A 17,396-nucleotide genomic window follows, 5' to 3' on the forward strand; every position below is an offset into this window, starting at 1 on the left:
GCTTACCACTAACAGTCACTTAAATTTTTTCTTTCTGTAGTTAATAAATCTGTTTTGTGCTTTGCCTAAAATAGTGTATTTTGCTTGAAATGCTCAGGAAGCCTCAGCTCAGGTTACAAAGTCTGGTGCATGACCTTTCCAGATTGAAGGAGGAGTGGACCGGGTAATAAACTTATGCTGGTCAGGCTTCTGGGTTGGTACATTTCTGGGTTGTAAGACTGGAGAGCTGGGGGGAATTGGCTGGTGCCTTTCTCTGTGTGATTTGTGAGGGGCTCTGGGAGCACTCATGCAATCTAGCTAAATGTTTGGCTCCACTTGCTGTTGTGCTGAGTGATAACAGCGCCTAGAAGGGTTTGCTGCTTGTCACTAGCAAAGCATTGTGAGAGTCGGCCCAGGCTGGAGCTTTAAGGGCGCACAATGGTACCCCAATTCCAGATTGTACCCCAGGGATCCTGTCACACTGTGTTTTCATGGTTTCTGATGTTGCCAGAGCCCCAAAAGTAAATTGCAGTATTTGCTTTGAGTGCAGGCAGGTATTCTGTATAATTATATAAGACCTAGATCATGCAGACACTTGTGTTTATGATTAACTTCAAACATGTGAGTACTCCCATTGACTTCAGTGAAATTACTCACATGCTTAAAATTAAGCATGTAGTCACTGTTTGCAAGATGTGGGTCCAAGATTGCATTTTTCTAAAAACTCTCATATATACATGAAGAAAAAGCATGTTAGTTACTGCACAAAATTCTGTGATAGGCTTCTTATAATAAGCTGAACTGGTTCTTTTGTACGCTATGCTGCTAAATAAATGGCAACTGACTTTTTCTTCTTCTTCCGAGTGAAAGAAAAACATATGTAGGCATATTTCAGGACTATTGTATCTGCCCTCCCTGCAATCAGCAGGTAGCAGTGTATTTGCCTGCAAAGAGTTGGGAACTCAGCAGATCTGCTGAACTCATTACTATTTTTTCTTAAGCAAGTGAGAACCTGAAGCTGTGCTTTGTGTTCATTTCACTAAGTAGGATTTTGTTTGGGCTGAAATAAGACAGACATCCTAAGCCTACTGTGCATGTTTCAAACTCATGGCTTTTGCTAATGAGCCAATCTGAATGAAGTCATTACTTTACTAATGTAGTTTGTTGAAGACTTTTAAGATGCTGTAGCTGATAACATGTTTATTACACTGTAAAACCACATCTGTATGAAGAAATTCACATGCTGACTCTATTTCAGGGGTTAGAAACATGGGTAGAAAGTAACAAATGTGATTTAGCTTAGCAAATAAATGTAAGATAATACTGCTGGGGAAAAACTGTCCAAAAAGTAGGGAGAAATCCAGTTGAAAGTGTGACAGTAAATTAGACAACAGGTTGTAATGTGATGTGTACTTATTATATCCATATGCAGTGCTTCTACAAAAGCATCTTCCCATGAATCAGGGAGAAAACATAAAAGTACTGCACTTGGACTGTTTTATTAATTTCTGAGCAGCATCCTACCAAAAATATATTGACAAATTTGGAGACAGTTCAGAGGAGAGCAACAAAAACTATCAGAGAGTGGAGGGATTGATTTATGAGAAAAAGATTAGAAGAGCTATTTGTGTAATAATTACACACAGAGAAATGACACGTAAAGAATGTAAAGGTTGCAAAGTAAAATATTCCAAAGTTATAAAAAATCAAAATATCAAGGCTGTATTTGGAAACTTAATCCCCCCTCTCTTGTGTGTATACATTATTATACAGTCTTTAGTTACATGATCATGTGGCGTTTTTCCACAGAAACGCTGCCTCAGTCAGTGCAAAGGATAGACAATACACACTAAATTGGTAGCTATTCAGCATTTAATTTTATCTTCATCATTCAATGTATGGCCCTATGACTCACTTTCTGCACCTTATTAAACCGTTCACTGAATACAGAATTGCTCATTTCTTCATGGACTTTTCTGTGGTGCTCATCTTCATCATGTGAGCACTTTATAAACATTAATGAACTTATCTTCACAACACCCGTGTGAGGTAGGGTGACACTGTCCTTCCCATCTTACAAATGTGGAACTGAGACACAGAGTGATTAATGTGAACATTGTCAAAAGTGCTCACTAATTTTGGGTGCATAACTTGAAATGCCTAGGGTATGATTTTTCAGAGTACATAGCATTTTTATTGCACTTAATATGTTCAACACACAACTCAACTTCACTTGTAGATGTCAGTGCTCAGCACTTATGCAAATCTGGCCCCAGGTGTGCACAGTAACCTGTGAAAAGTTTGGTTTAAGTTACTTACTTAGCATCAAACAGGAACTCTGTGGAAGAGGCAGGGATAGAATCCATTTATCCAGGGCAGTAATCAACTATCTTTTCTTTTCCTGCTCTCCTCTGCCTCATTCAGTACACATCTTTCAACTCTGGCAACAGCCTTATTCTCTACACAACCCTGATTTATCCCCAGAACAGGCCAATTCTGTGCACTGAATGAAACAGAGTTAGGAAAAATTGTATGTGATCATGTAATTAAAAATTGTCTCATAATGCATGTGAACAAAGGTGGCAAATTAAAGATGCACAGGAAAATTTAGTTCTGGTATTTCCTTACTTTTTTGTGCTTGATTTTGCAACCTTGACTGTCTTTTAACATAATATTTTTAATGTATATTTTGTGTTATAAAAAAAAAAAAGTCCTGAAAACCAGAAATTCCATCATGTGGAACCATATTTCCTCCCCACATGGTTTATCTGCAGGGTTGATACCTTTGGTGCACAGAACATACCTCTACCACTTGAGCTAACGGAACAAGTGATAGCAGTATTAGGCAGTTATCCTCTATATTAGAGTCTGATGAGGTACATATTTTCCCTGTAGGTTTCATAGCTATATGCTAGACAGCAAGGGAATGTTGAGACTCAGAAATCATGGGTTCTGTTCCCCATGGCTGGTGTGGAGAAAGTAAATAAAGAAGTGTTTTTTTTACTCCTTCTCATAACACAAGAACTAGGGGCCACCAAATTAAATTAATAGGCAGCAGGTTTAAAACAAATAAAAGGAAGTATTTCTTCATACAACACACAGCCAACCTATGGAACTCTTTGCCAGAGGATGTTGTGAAGGCCAAGCCTATAACTGGGTTAAAAAAAAGAACTAGATAAATTCATGGAGGATAGGTCCATCAATGGCTATTAGCCAGGATGGCAGGGATGGTGTCCCTAGCCTCTGTTTGCCAGAAGCTGGGAATGAGCAACAGAGAATGGATCATTTGATGATTACCTTTTCTTTTCATTCCCTCTGGGGCACCAGGCATTGACCACTATTGGAAGACAGGATACTGGGCTAGATGGACCTTTGGTTTGACCCAGTATGGCCGTTCTTGTGTTCTTATGTAGATTCTGGAGAGGAATGTTCTCTATAGTGGTTACAGACCTTTCTTTCCTGGTCCATTCTGCCTGCCCTCTATGGTTCTAAGAATCCTAACATGAACCCCTGCAGCCTGTCTCTATCACTTTGTTACCCCTATCATGCCCCACAGTCTGTCTCCACCCCATTCACTTCCTCTCCCCTGGCAGCTTGTTTGTTTCCCACTCTTCTGGCTTTCAGACAAGCTGATTCCTCTTTCCCTTGGCACCAACAGGGGAGGAAGGAGAGGGTGCAAGCAAGGAGAGCACATGAGAGGCAATGTCCCTGCTCTCATTAAAATATTAGGCAATCTTAACTATTGGGATTGCTATGAGCTCCACTTATAAATATGAATTAAGCAGTGACCCAGCGGAGGGCATGATAAATCTGCAAATAAAAGAAAGATTTAAAAGGAGATTAGTATGATGTGTGGAGGTTTAACTACAAGTAATAGGATACAGTTAGAAAAGGGAAAATTCAGAGTGAATCTGAGGAAACATTTTTTGACACTGAGGTGTAGTACTCTAAAACATAATCTCGCAAAAGAAGTGGTGGAATCCCACTCACTTGAGACTTTTAGAATAAAATTAGTAGGGCTGTCAATTAATCGCAGTTAACTTCCGCGATTAACTCAAAAAAATTAATTGTGATTAATCACACTGTTAAACAATAGAATACCAATTGACATTTATTAAATATCTTGGATGTTTTTCTACATTTTCAAATATATTGATTTCTATTTCAACACAGAATAGAAAGTGTACAATGCTCACTTTATATTATTATTTTTGTTTACATATAGTTGCACTGTAAAAATGATAAAAGAAATATTTTTCAATTCACCTCATACAAATACTGTAGTGCAATCTCTTTATCATGAAAGTGTAACTTACAAATGTAGTTTTTGTTTGTTGCATAACTGCACTCAAAAAATATGTAAATCTTTAGAGCAGTGGTGGGTAACCTGCAGCCCACAGGCCGCACGCGGCCCATCAGGGTAATCCGCTGGTGGGCCGCGAGACAGTTTGTTTACATTTGCACGGCTGCCCACAGCTCCCAGTGCCCGCGGTGCCCCTTCATGCTTTGGCCATCATTTCAGAGGACATGCTTCCATGCTGATGATGCTCATTAAAAAATAATGCATTAATTAAATTTGTGACTGAACTCTTTGGGGGAGAATTGTATGTCTCCTGTTCTCTTTTACCCATATTCCACCATATATTTCATGTTATAGCAGTCTCAGATGATGACCCAGCAAATGTTCGTTTTAAGAAAAATTTAAGAAAAATAAAGTGAGCGCTGTATACTTTGTATTCTGTGTTATAATTGAAATCAGTATATTTGAAAATGTAAAAAACACCCAAAATATTTAAATAAATGGTATTCTATTATTGTTTAACAGTGTGGTTAATCCCAATCATTTTTTTAATCATGATTCATTTTTGTAATCGCTTGACAGTCCTAAAAATTAGACTGAATGAAGCATTAGAATTTGTATATTACTGTAGAGAGTAACCCTGCATTGTCTAGGAGTGATCCATGTAGCTATCCTACATTTCTAATGTTGCCATATATATGGTGATCTAATACTCATGTTCTATCTCTTTTCTGTTGTTCATTCACATTTCTGAGGCATGGTTTAGCATATGCATTGGATTGAATAGAGCCCTATTACTTTATAAAACTTGTGGGTTACCTTGAGAATGAGCGGTTCTAGGTTTGTTCACAATAAGCCAACTGGAACATTTCCTTTTACAAAGTTGACTCTTGACCCTGATAGGAAGTATTCTCCTAGGTAATCTGCGATGAACAAAATGTTTGCCTTGTAAAACCTGGCTTCTGATTTCTTCTAGGAAAACCTGTGTATATTCTGCTACAAATAAATATTTTGGATATTTTTAGTAGCTGGTTCTAAAAAGACCATAGATCTAATTCTGTTCTTAGTTGTAGCCATGTAAATCGTTGGTTTCCATGATGTTGTACCAGTTTAAATGAGAGCAGAACCAGCTCCTTGATTGTTTATATTAATCAGTGGTGCAGCATTCTTCAGAAAATCCTTTCATTGCATATGCCTCATGTAGATAATGTATATCTGAAGCCATGCCAGCCCAGTAGAATCTAGTTAATACTAATATAAGATGTTCCATATTGTCATGGAATGATCTTAGCACAAATTAGTCAACTCCTTGGCTAACATCAGCTGAGTTCTTAAGTTAATTCAGAAATATGTACCACTACTTAACTGGAGATTGTTCCGTTCTCTTAGCAATATGGGGATCTGACTGTGCTGGCCGCCGACATAAGAAGGAACTTTATCAATTGAGATTTCAATTAGACCTCTGAAATTTTCATAGATATATCTAGGTATTTATATAGTCATCTTCATCATCGTATCTGAAAACCAATTTCAGTAAGATATGGCAACATTAAAAGGCTGGTTAAAGCTGGAATAGGTAATTACATAGTCTCAGAAGATATGATTTCAGCTGTTCTACCAGGCATTATATTGATTTAACTTTAGCATGTAGGGCTCACAGGTTGCCTTATTTGTTACATATCTAACAATGAAAGAATCATCCACTTCTGAAGACTGTATACAAAACTGGGATGATTTTTTGTTTAGATTTTGATAATCAGTGCATGTTCAGATCAGTTTGGTTTTCCTTCTGAAAGCTAAGGGAGGAAAAGCATAGGGATTCCAGAATTTTGTATCATCAGCCCTTTCAGATTACTATTTCATAGAGCCTGCTCTCTGAAATCCTAGGCCTCTCACAGTACAGATGAAGATGTGAGCTCTTCCCTAAAAACCTTAAAGTTTTCAAACATCTGCCTGAGATAATCTCATGCATATACATCTTTCATGAAATAGGCTAGGGATTGCCAAATTTATTGACCCTCTGAGCCTCATCTTCAGAAGTTCCAGAGCCGGGCACACCTGCCAGGGCTCAGGGCTTCTGCCCTGTGTCCGGGTAGTGGGGTTCGGGGCTTCAGCTGTGTGGGAGGCACCTGCCAGTGCTTGGGGCTTCAGCAAGAGTGCGGCTGTAACCCCGAGCACCGGCAGGTACCTCCCATGGGCTGAAACCCCAAGACCCCCTCCCCGCTGTGCAGAATCTCCGAGCCCCACCACCCCACCACAGGGCAGAAACCCCGAGCTCCCCCCATGAGTCTGTTAGGTGGAGTGGGGGTCCTATAAAGGCAGCCAGCCAGTCAGGCAGTGACACAGACAGCTGCAGTGGCACAGGAGCCAGCAAACAGAGCTGTAAACAGGGGAGTTTGGGTGGGAGTTTGAAAGGGGAGTTTGTCTTGCGGTGCTTGTTTGGGGTTTGTTTTTGGTGTGGTTTGTGTTTCCCAGATTAACAGGATTTAGGTGGGAAGGCTATGTGATCCTGGAGGGGGTACCTGGAAAGAGTTCCGTCTGCATGAAGTGCCGCCTGATAGAGCTGATGGAAGAAAAGATCCGAGGATTGGAGATGCAGGTGGAAAGTCTGGTTGAGTTTAGAAGGGGGTTCAAGTGGATTATGGAGCAAAGACAGGAGGAGGTTGAAGAGAAAAGCTCAGACTTGCAGATGGAAGCAGGACTGAAGAATTCTGAGGGGAGACTGCTGGGTGAAGAAAATGGACAGTGGAAGCACGTGACTAAGAGAACCAGGCAGAGGAAAATACGGGCTAGTGAAGCAGAAACAGAGCTCAAGAACAGGTTTGCAGAGTTGGAAAATGAAGAAGGGGCTCAGCCGGTGGTCACTGAAGGTGGAAGGGCAAGGAAGAAGAGAAGAGCGGCTAGTCCTATAGGAAAAGGGGAAGAGTCAATGGAGACTACACCTAATATGAGCTCCTGGAGGATACAGGATGGGTTGAAGAGGATTACAAGGGAAAATAGGAATGGAAAGAACTTGCAGCCAGAGGGAACAGGGGATAGACTGGAGAATCGCACCGTCACCAGGAAAAGGCAGGTCTACGCGATTGGGGACTCCTTACTGAGAAGAATGGACAGGCCTGTAACCAGAGCTGATCCAGAGAATAGAAGGGTGTGCTGTCTTCCAGGTGCTAAGATACGGGATGTGGACCTGAGGTTGAAGAGGATCCTAAAGGGAGCGGGAAAGAATCCACTGATCATCCTTCATGTGGGAACAAATGATACCAGTAGATTCTCACTGGCACGTACCAAGGGAGACTATGCCAGGCTGGGGAAGACGCTTAAGGAAATTGAGGCTCAGGTGATCTTCAGTGGGATTCTGCCTGTTCCTAGAGAAGGGCCACAAAGGTGTGACAAAATTATGACTATCAACAGATGGCTCAGGCAGTGGTGCCATAAGGAGGGCTTTGGGATGTATGGCCACTGGGAGGCATTCATGGACAGAGGAGCATTCATGGACAGAGGACAGTTCTCTCGGGATGGACTTCATCTGAGTAGGGAAGGAAATAGACTTCTAGGATGGAAGCTGGCACAACTGATTAAGAGAGCTTTAAACTCGAAATTTTGGGGAGATGGTTGGGAGATGTCCAGGTAATCACCACGCCGGATTTTAGCATTGAGAGGGAAGAAAACAAAGTAAGAAAGGATACAGCCGTGGGTAGGAGAATGGACATAAGGAGGAAGGGCAGTGTGGATACCAGTCTAATAGATCATGCTGGCTGTAGAATGTCTGTGTCTAATCAGGTAAAGAATGTGAGCGAGGCCAAACAGCAAAAATTAAGATGTTTGTACACCAATGCGAGGAGCCTAGGTAACAAAATGGAGGAACTAGAGCTACTGGTGCAGGAAGTGAAACCAGATATTATAGGGATAATAGAAACATGGTGGAATAGTAGTCATGAGTGGACTACAGGTATTGAAGGGTATGTGTTGCTTAGGAAAGACAGAAATAAAGGTAAAGGTGGTGGAGTAGCATTGTATATCAATGATGAGATAGAAATGTAAAGAAATAAGAAGCGATGGAATGGATAAGACAGAATCCGTCTGGGCAAATATCACATTGGGGAAGAAAACTACTACAGCCTCCTCTTGATAGTGCTTGGGGTGTGCTATAGACCGCCGGGATCTAATTTGGATATGGAAAGAGCCCTCTTTAATGCTTGTAATGAAGTAAATACTAATGGAAACTGCGTGATCATGGGAGACTTTAACTTCCCAGATATAGACTGGAGGACAAGTGCTAGTAATAATAATAGGACTCAGATTTTCCTAGATGCGATATAGCTGATGGATTCCTTCATCAAGTAGTTGCTGAACCAACAAGAGGGGATGCCATTTTAGTTTTGGTTTTGGTGAGTAGTGAGGACGTCATAGAAGAAATGGTTGTAGGGGACAACCTTGGTTCGAGTTCAAATGTCCCTCGGCCCGCACCGCTTTCAGCAGCTCCCATTGGCCTGGCACAGCAAACCGCGGCCACTGGGAGCCGCAATCAGCCGAACCTGTGGACGCTGCAGGTAAACAAACCAGCCCGGCCCACCAGAGCTTTCCCTGAACAAGCGGCAAACAAGTTTGGGAACCACTGATCTAAAGTTATATGTTATTAGTGAGGTGAATAAAGATTTTTTAAAATGTTTCTAATTTTGACCATATCTTTTTAAAAAATGGGGGAACTGAACAACTGTGAATGCCTAGTATTATAGTGGTTAAGAAGTACTTCAAGCTTGTTGAGAATTTTTAATATATGTCGGTAGCATCCATAAAATATTTGGATGAAAGGCGCTACAGTTGCATGCTGAGTATAATTACTATTCTGTTCTAAAAACAATGCTCACTCTGTGTTTCAACATAGTTAAGTGATACATTTTAAAATTTAAGACTTCAGTGGGACTACTCAGGTACGTGCTGCAGGGTCTAGGGCCATATTTATTTCTTTAGCTACAGTCCAAAGCTGAAGATGAAAGTATCTGCCTATAAGGCATAGGATAAGCTTTTCAAAAGATCCAAAGTCTTATTTGCAAAATGACTTAGGCATTTAGGATGGAATTTTCAAAAGTGCTCAGCAGTGATCTATCTCTGCTCAAGTGACATTAATAGGTCTTTCATAGTATCGATAGTGAGCCCTTTTGAAAATCCCACTCTTATGGAATAAAGGCTAATCAACAATATGAGGAAAGGGCTGTTATGGCCAGGGTGGGCATGGTGATGAGCTCCCAAAACCTATAAAATGCTTATAAAAGGCCAGCATCTCTGATAACCTCTGACAGCCAAACTTCCCATCGCTTCCCTTCATATGATGCGGGTGTTTCTGCTAAAAGTCATGGTGTGAAAGGTGGATATCTGGTGTCTTTAAATTTCCAGATAGCTCAGGTTGGGCCCTTTAGCCCAGAAGGGCAGCCTACTGAGGAGAAGGAAAACTCTGGTCTTGGTGCTGTGCAATCTAAATGCATACATAAAAAAAGATATGAAATGTGTTCAGGAAGATACAGTGTGTGAGTGGTACTATGAATGAGGAGGTTAAAGCACTACTAGGCATGTGTATTGCCAGCCAATGGATGATAGCCAATAAATGGTTCCAAAAGAGAGTGAGTCATTTGGTTATGTACATTGGTGGTGGAAACAAGGTTGAAATGGTGAGGAAATCTCAGTGGAGTTGAGTTATGGACTGCAAACTGATACTAGCAAGACAATAGTGCTGCAATACAAACCGTTTGTGGCAAAGGTTAGAGTAGAGTATTGGACAAAGAGAGAACAAGGCTCAAAAGAAACAAGACTAAAGTACAGGAAGGTAAGGAGACATCAACTGAAGAGGAGCGGAACCATCTCAAAAGAATGTGCATTGCAGCAGTGGAAGAGGTTTGTGGACAATGCAGATGGAGAAAACCAAAGGAAAGGAAAAAGTGATTGCAGACTGACAAAGTGAAAGTAGCACTTCAAAACAAGCAACTGTAAGTGAAAATGAATACAATGGATCAAAGTGAGTTGCCATTTGGGCAGTGAAGAAGGCCAAAGAGAGTGACCAAAATGATTTGTATGCCAAGCTTGTAAACAACCTACAGCGGACTGGCAAAAAGATTATAGTCTTGCAAAAATGAGATGCAAAGAAAAGAAGGGTGGTATTAACCTCATTTGTAAATGATGATCAGGGAAGACTGCTAGTAACACCTGAACAAGTGGAGAGGTGAAAACAATACTTTGAGAGTCTCTTAAATGAGGCAAATCCCTTCAAGGAGCAGTTGCCAACATGGGATCCTAAAATGGTGCCTGAAGAGAAGGTGAGAAATGCAGTCTAGGAAATACACAATAGTAAGGCAGTGGGACCTGATGAAGTGACAGCCGACCTGGTGAAAAACTTGGGCAAGAGAGGCATAAAATGGATGAGCCGAGTGGATAAAGCCATATAATGAAACAGAAGAATTCCCAAAGCATGGCGAAAGTCTATCCTGGTCACAATACATAAGAAGAAAAGCATCCATGAATGTGGAAACTACTGAGGGATAAAGCTATTGTTGCATGGGCTTAAGATACTGGAACATATCCTGGATGCTAGGAGTAGGAAAATGGCAGAACCTCTCTTCAGACAAGAACAGTTCAGCTTTAAGAAAGGACATTCCATGTTTCTAATTTGGCAATGGATAGAGAATTAGCTGAGTACCAACGAAGCAGCTGAGTACCAACAAAATACCTTTGGGGCTTGCATAGACCTAGAAAAGGCATACTATAAAGTGGACAGAAGGATGTTCACACCAGTGCTATAGAAATATGAAATGTCTGAGATTTTAATAACTATGGGGAATGCCTTATATAGAACACCTGAAACAGTGATCCAAACATGTTTTGGAATTACAAAACCCTTTTAAGTGAAAGTCAGACTACACAAGGGCTCAGCCCTAAGTCTCCATATTGGTGTTCTAAGTCAACAGAAAGATCTCAGTGGGAAAAGACTCATAGACTTTAAGGCCAGAATGGAACATTATGATCATATAGTCTGATCTCGTACACAGTGCAGGATTTACTCCTGCAATAGACCTCTAATCTCTGGATGGATTACTGAAATCCTCATATCATGATTTAAGGACTTCAAGTTACAGAGTATTCATCATGTAGACTAGTTTAAACCTGCAAGTGACCCATGCCCCATGTAGCAGAGGAAGGCAACCCTCCCTCCCCAGGGTCTCTGCCAATTTGTCCTGGGTGAAAATTCCTTCCCAACTCCAAATATGGTGATCAGTTAGACCCTGAGCATGTGGGCAAGACCCATCAGCCAGACACCTTGGAAAGAATTTTCTGTAGTAACTCAGAGCTCTCCCATCTAGTGAGAAAAGGTGAGAAGCTGATATATACTGATGACATAGCGGTAAAGATGCAGAGGAAAGATTTAAAAAAATTATTAAAGCTAATGTTAAAAAATTATATAATTCAGAGGTTGAGAAAAGAGTGTCTGTACATCCGGGTATAGTACTTAGGTTATCCACAAATACAGAGGTTGTTTTTAAAAGTCATATGATACATAAAGTACATAAACATCATTAACCCAAATTTAGGTGAATAGATTTAACAATACAGTTTAGATATTAGAATCAGAATACTCAGAGGAAATGCTACAAAGACACACTGAAAGCATGTCTCAAGAAAACTGATGTGGACATCACAAGCTGGGAGGTGCAAGGCACCAACCAACTTCAATGGGCCACATCTTCCATTAGGCACTTTGAGGAGAAGTGCCTTGCCTTCGAAGGTGAAAAGAGAGAGAGAAGGAAGGAAGGAAGAAAGAAAACTTTCTCCCAGTAGATAGCTGACCCGCCAGGAAATGTCTGTACATACTGAGGATGGATCTGTGATTCCAGGATTGGACTCCTGAGTCATCTCAGGACCTGTATGTAAATCCATGGTAGAGATTATCCTCAAATTGAGGGCTCGCCGATGATAATGAATTTGCCAAATGGATATATGCAAATCAGTTCTGATATATGAACCATTTACTATAACCTACACCAAATTGAATCCAAATGTTTTGAGATCTGAAAAGTTTGGTTAGCTACTTAGGCTTAAAAAACAAAACAAAACAAAAAACAAACAAATTCCAAAGCAAATCAATTCAGTTTACTATCCAAGTCAAACTGCCTAACTTGTGGTGTTTACATCATTATAAATAAATTCTATTAGAGAAAAAATATAAAACCACTGTGGATATAGAAACCTATGGTGATATTACATAGGTCCTCTAAACCACTGAACTGTAATCTAAGTAGTTGGTAAAATGTCATATCCTTCATTTGACACACAATTAATATCTTATATGTCTATTCAATTTACTTCTGCCTGTCATTTATGGTACTTTTAGGCTACACATTCATGTTATCATGGCAATGTTTTCTGTGCCTGCCATATATCTTTTTAACTTGTCTATCACATGTCAAGATCAACATGATGCGATGTAATGTGACATGACATAAAGCGATGCAGCACTAAACATTGCAAATGTCATCCAATGTGTCATAAATGATGTAGTTCCAAACCATCACTGACTTCCAATCTGAGCCTCAAACCCTGATGTACTATATCAAATGGCCATCCAATGACTTATTTTTATGCAAGTGTCTTACCTTTTAAAAGAATAACAGGACTGATGTAAACAGCACTCCCCCCTTTGTCATAGGACTTTGTGACCTCATTCTCTGTGGATTAAGGCTAATTACACTTTGCATTTCAAATATATTAACACCCCTTTTATGATTGCCTTTATTTTAAAGAACACCTCTTTGGAATATTGGATATGGTTCCTTCCCAAAGTGATTGCTACTGAGATTAGAAGGTAATCATGTATTATTCCTAACGCTAACAGAAGATAAACCCTCAGATGAAGAAATTTCTATCAAATGGCTGTCTAAAAAAATCTAATAGAAAGGAAGGCAATTTCTTAGAGAGTGGCAAATGGCCTTCGAAGAAGCCTTTTAAGCATATATACTGTCTACTTAGGTTCTTAGGTAGTGCCCATTCCCATAGTATCCAAGCACCTCACAAACATTAAATAATTTATCACACCCCCAAGAATGAAAGAAGTATTTTGTATCTTGATTGTTTTTCCCCCTACTAGCCAAGATGCATTTTGCTGCTTCATACTGAATGTACTTGGCATATTTCTGGAACACTTTCTCATTTACATCCGTATACAAGTGTCATATGCCACTTTTAATGCTATCAAAAATGAAGGCACAGTACTTTAAATGGTGCTCTCTCCTGGAGCACCATGAATACTGTTGCTGTATGTTCAATAACTGATACAGGCTCTAGGGTAGATTTTTAAAAGTTAAGTAAAAACTATTCTTAATTTATATATGAATGATAATGCACCTGGTAGAAAAATATACCAAGATAAATATTTCATGTAATATTTATGTTCTGCATATCAAAACACACAGATAGTATAACATCACAAGTGTACAGATGCCTGGCAATACATCTACTGAACTGATTGACACTTTGCAGGCAGTACGTTGGTAAATGTCATTAACTTCTGAAAATATTATCTCCGCTTTATGAGAATGTCAATAGATTTGGAAACCCATGAAAAAATCTGACAGTCAAGTTTATGAGATGGCAAAAGTCACTTTGTTCAGAAACATTAATATTTCCTTAAATGCACCCAGAGATTGTGATAAGGGCAAATCTAAATAAACAATTCCAAATATTTAGAAATCATTCCTGACCTTGAGTATTGTTACATCTGCAGTCCAGACAAGAAGCAAATATTTTCAGTTACACTCAGGCAATAAAAGGCCATTCCATCTCTAGGCATCAATGGCCAAGTCCATGATTTGTGTATCTAAGGAAGGAAGGAACCATCAATGTCTCTTTTAACTGATTTAGCAAAGGATGCAACATGATGTATGGAGAATTAAACATCTGTTCTGGCCAATAACAGAAAAATTCCTGAGATTATTGTCTAGGGGAGTTCACATTTAAAAAAAAACCTGAAAAAAACCAACTCTGCAGCAAATATCCAAGTCACTCTCTTTGTAAGAATTAACAGACCTGATTCAAGGTAAAGAGACAACCTAAGATCTCTTTCCCATATTTGCAGTTGTTCTATGTGATTTGAGTCCTGGCTACCTCTTACCTCAACTTGTGTGGTATCATAGGTCTCATATGCGGAGGTGCAGCCCCCAATTATAAATGGTAGTCAGATCGCTGAAGAGCTTTTTTCAGTGAGAGGCCCTTTTCTCTAGAATTCACTCCTTCTGTTGGTTGAAGGGAGCCTGACCCTGTTGACATTCAGGGCTGGTTGCAAGGCCCATGTATTCCTTCCCAGGATGTGGCCTGAGGAGATAAGATAGCCAAGTTTGTATTCATTGTTCTTTGAAGTGTCAGTATTTGTTGGCTGAGTCCTGAAAATTGGCTTTATGTCAGTATGTAAAAACTGTTATTAATGGATCTACTGTTTTTAATTTTAATCATGTGCCAAGGGAATGTGCCAGTTTGCACATTTTATAAACTGTAGAAAAATAAGTAAAATTAAAAAGCCAGGAAACCCTCCATGTGTCTAAAGTCATTGCCAAAGGCTTTTCAACCCAAGGTCTTTTTGTTGTTCTTGTTTAGATATTTTAATCACAATATAACACAGCCATTATGAGCCTCAGGAATGGTGAGTTGGAGATTAGGTATGTTTACTAATCTGGGATGTAATTAAAGAATTTCATGAAGTGGTCGAGGGGGGAGGATTCCTTATAAACAAAGTGTTCTAAACAAAATCCTGCTTGTTGACATTATTTTGTGTCTTTTTCTCTGAGGAGCATCAGTATGCAGTTAAAAATTAAGCCTTTCAAAGTTTTACTGTATCTGAACATTGAGCAATAATAAAAATAATTATTATTAATAATAAAAACTAAGGGAGACAGAACTGAATTAAAATCTTGGGTTTTTTAAACAAAGCTTCCTGTTTTTGACAACATTCCCTGTCTCAGTCTTTATTTCCAAGTTTCTAGCATAGGATATGTTGAGAGAGTTCCATAATACCATGCCTTAACGATGTGTGGGAATACTGCCAGCTACTTCGCCTTTATCATCCACTCATTTCCAACAAAACTTCATGAAGCCGAATGACTGTTATTTACTTCTCCATAACCCAGTATCTTGGGGATTATTCCCTTTCCAATTTGACCAGTAACCCCCATGTGCTTCGAAAAAATACAGATACACTCTCTGGTTTTGATACTGTAATGATGGGGGTTAGATTAGATGACTCTTTTGCTCCCTTCTAACCCTATGATTCTATGATTGCAAAGAATGTTGAGGACTCTCATCAGCTCATAGCAGATCCATGCTTCACTAGATTGAACCTCTCTCCTTTGATAGTGAATACACTTACAACAATTGAACCATCTCTATTAAGAGCGATCAGGAGGTTTTTTAAAAAAATTATGTCAAACATTGGTGCCAAAAGAATAATCACTTAAATCCATGTCAGTAGGTAATACTGTGGTTGAATTTTCAGAGATGCTGCATGCCCATAGATGCTCCATTTGACATAAATTGTATTTGTGGACGCTCAGTGTCTTTGAAAAATTGGACCATTTTCATTTACATGCCTTGTTTTAGCCACCAACATCTTAAAATTTCAGCCATAATATCCACTTGTAAATATTACAAACAGACTTTATTTATCACTGAGAAATGTTATGTGAACTTATTTGTGGTCACAATTTTTGTGAGTCTACATCGTTTTTAATAGTGAAACATATTGACTAGATGGAATGGCATATGATCCTTAAAGACTAACAGATTTGAAAGCTTATTCCCAAATAAATCTGTTAGTCTTTAAGGTGCCACCAGACTCCTAGTTGTTTTTGGGGATACAGACTAACACGGCTTAGCTGCACAGTAGTCATATTGGTTATGCAATATGTCAGTCAACTGATTCTCACTTCTGGCATCCCTACCTTTTTAATGACATGAGAAATATTTTCATTTATCGCTTCTGGCATCCCTACCTTTTTAATGACATGAGAAATATTTTCATTTATCACATCCTGATGCTTTTTTGTTCAAATTTGAACATTAATTTAGTGCCTGTGAAAAGGTGAAAGATTAATGTCTCTGGAAAATGAAATTCTCACTTAATCCACAAAACATAGACAGAAGCCACACAACCTTTTCCTATACCATTCCATTATCCTTGCATCAGTTTTGTTCTGGGATGGAAATGCAGTATATGTTAGTTGGGGATAGTAAAATATAGACTAATCTTTGTGCTTGAGCATAGCAGAGACAATCACAAAAGGTAACAATGACACCTGTGATGTGAAATACTCAACATGAGTAAGGGTGGTAGATTCCATCACAGTATATTCTGTCTTTAGTTTCAGCTTCCAACTGCAAATAAGTTTTGTTTTGCTTCAATTTTTAATTGAATTTAATCTTTTTGACCTTATACTTTAATATATTTTCCTAGAGGTTTTTTTTAAAGAATGTTCATTTTGCCATATGTAATAACTACCCCATCAATATTTTCTTCATGTCTTGGATGCACTGGCTCTTTTGTATGTTTGTATATTTTTCTTCAAGAGCTTTTCTGGTTTTTTAAGTTTTTTTCCTTTTTTCCTATGGTTTGTGTTTTTCGATGTTACATGTGGTTGCATCCAATAATTGTATACTTTTCCCCCTAGGGTGTATTAGCTTTTCATGTTTTCTTTTGACTTTATTCCCATCACACTCTTTGCAGGCTAGCCTTTGAAGTTTGTAATTTCATAGTCCCCATTTGAAAAGACTCAAGCCTATATCTATTGTAGGAGCTTCTGTGTTTAAAAACACAATGTTTTGGAATAGTTTTGGCTACCACATTTTGTGCTTCCAGTGTCATTAGGACATAACTTGGTTAAATGTGTAATACAGTGCATGTTGATATGAATGTTGTATTAAGGCCTAGTCCAAAAGTATATTGAAATCAATGGAAACCGCCCCCCCCCCCCAACATCAATAGATTTAGATCAGGACCATAATGCAATAATCATGTTAACAATTATAGCTGTAGTTTTTCTTTTAACTGATTAAAATGAACATAGGTTGTGTAGTGATGGGGGCCAGA

At 39.1% G+C, this 17,396-nt stretch overlaps 1 long non-coding RNA gene across 1 annotated transcript in view; it reads right to left on the minus strand.

Annotated features, from left to right (window-relative positions):
• LOC141981544 (uncharacterized) overlaps nucleotides 1-17,396 on the minus strand; it is a 43,598-nt gene that overhangs the window by 17,300 nt on the left and 8,902 nt on the right. The window contains exons 2-3 of the long non-coding RNA XR_012637821.1: nucleotides 14,433-14,632; nucleotides 14,023-14,138 (exon numbers count right to left, since the gene is read on the minus strand). This is a non-coding gene — a long non-coding RNA (uncharacterized LOC141981544). The remainder of the gene's footprint in view (nucleotides 1-14,022; nucleotides 14,139-14,432; nucleotides 14,633-17,396) is intronic.

The sequence above is a fragment of the Natator depressus genome, chromosome 2 (genome assembly GCF_965152275.1).
Source record: "Natator depressus isolate rNatDep1 chromosome 2, rNatDep2.hap1, whole genome shotgun sequence".
Classification (NCBI taxonomy): Eukaryota; Metazoa; Chordata; order Testudines; family Cheloniidae; genus Natator; species Natator depressus.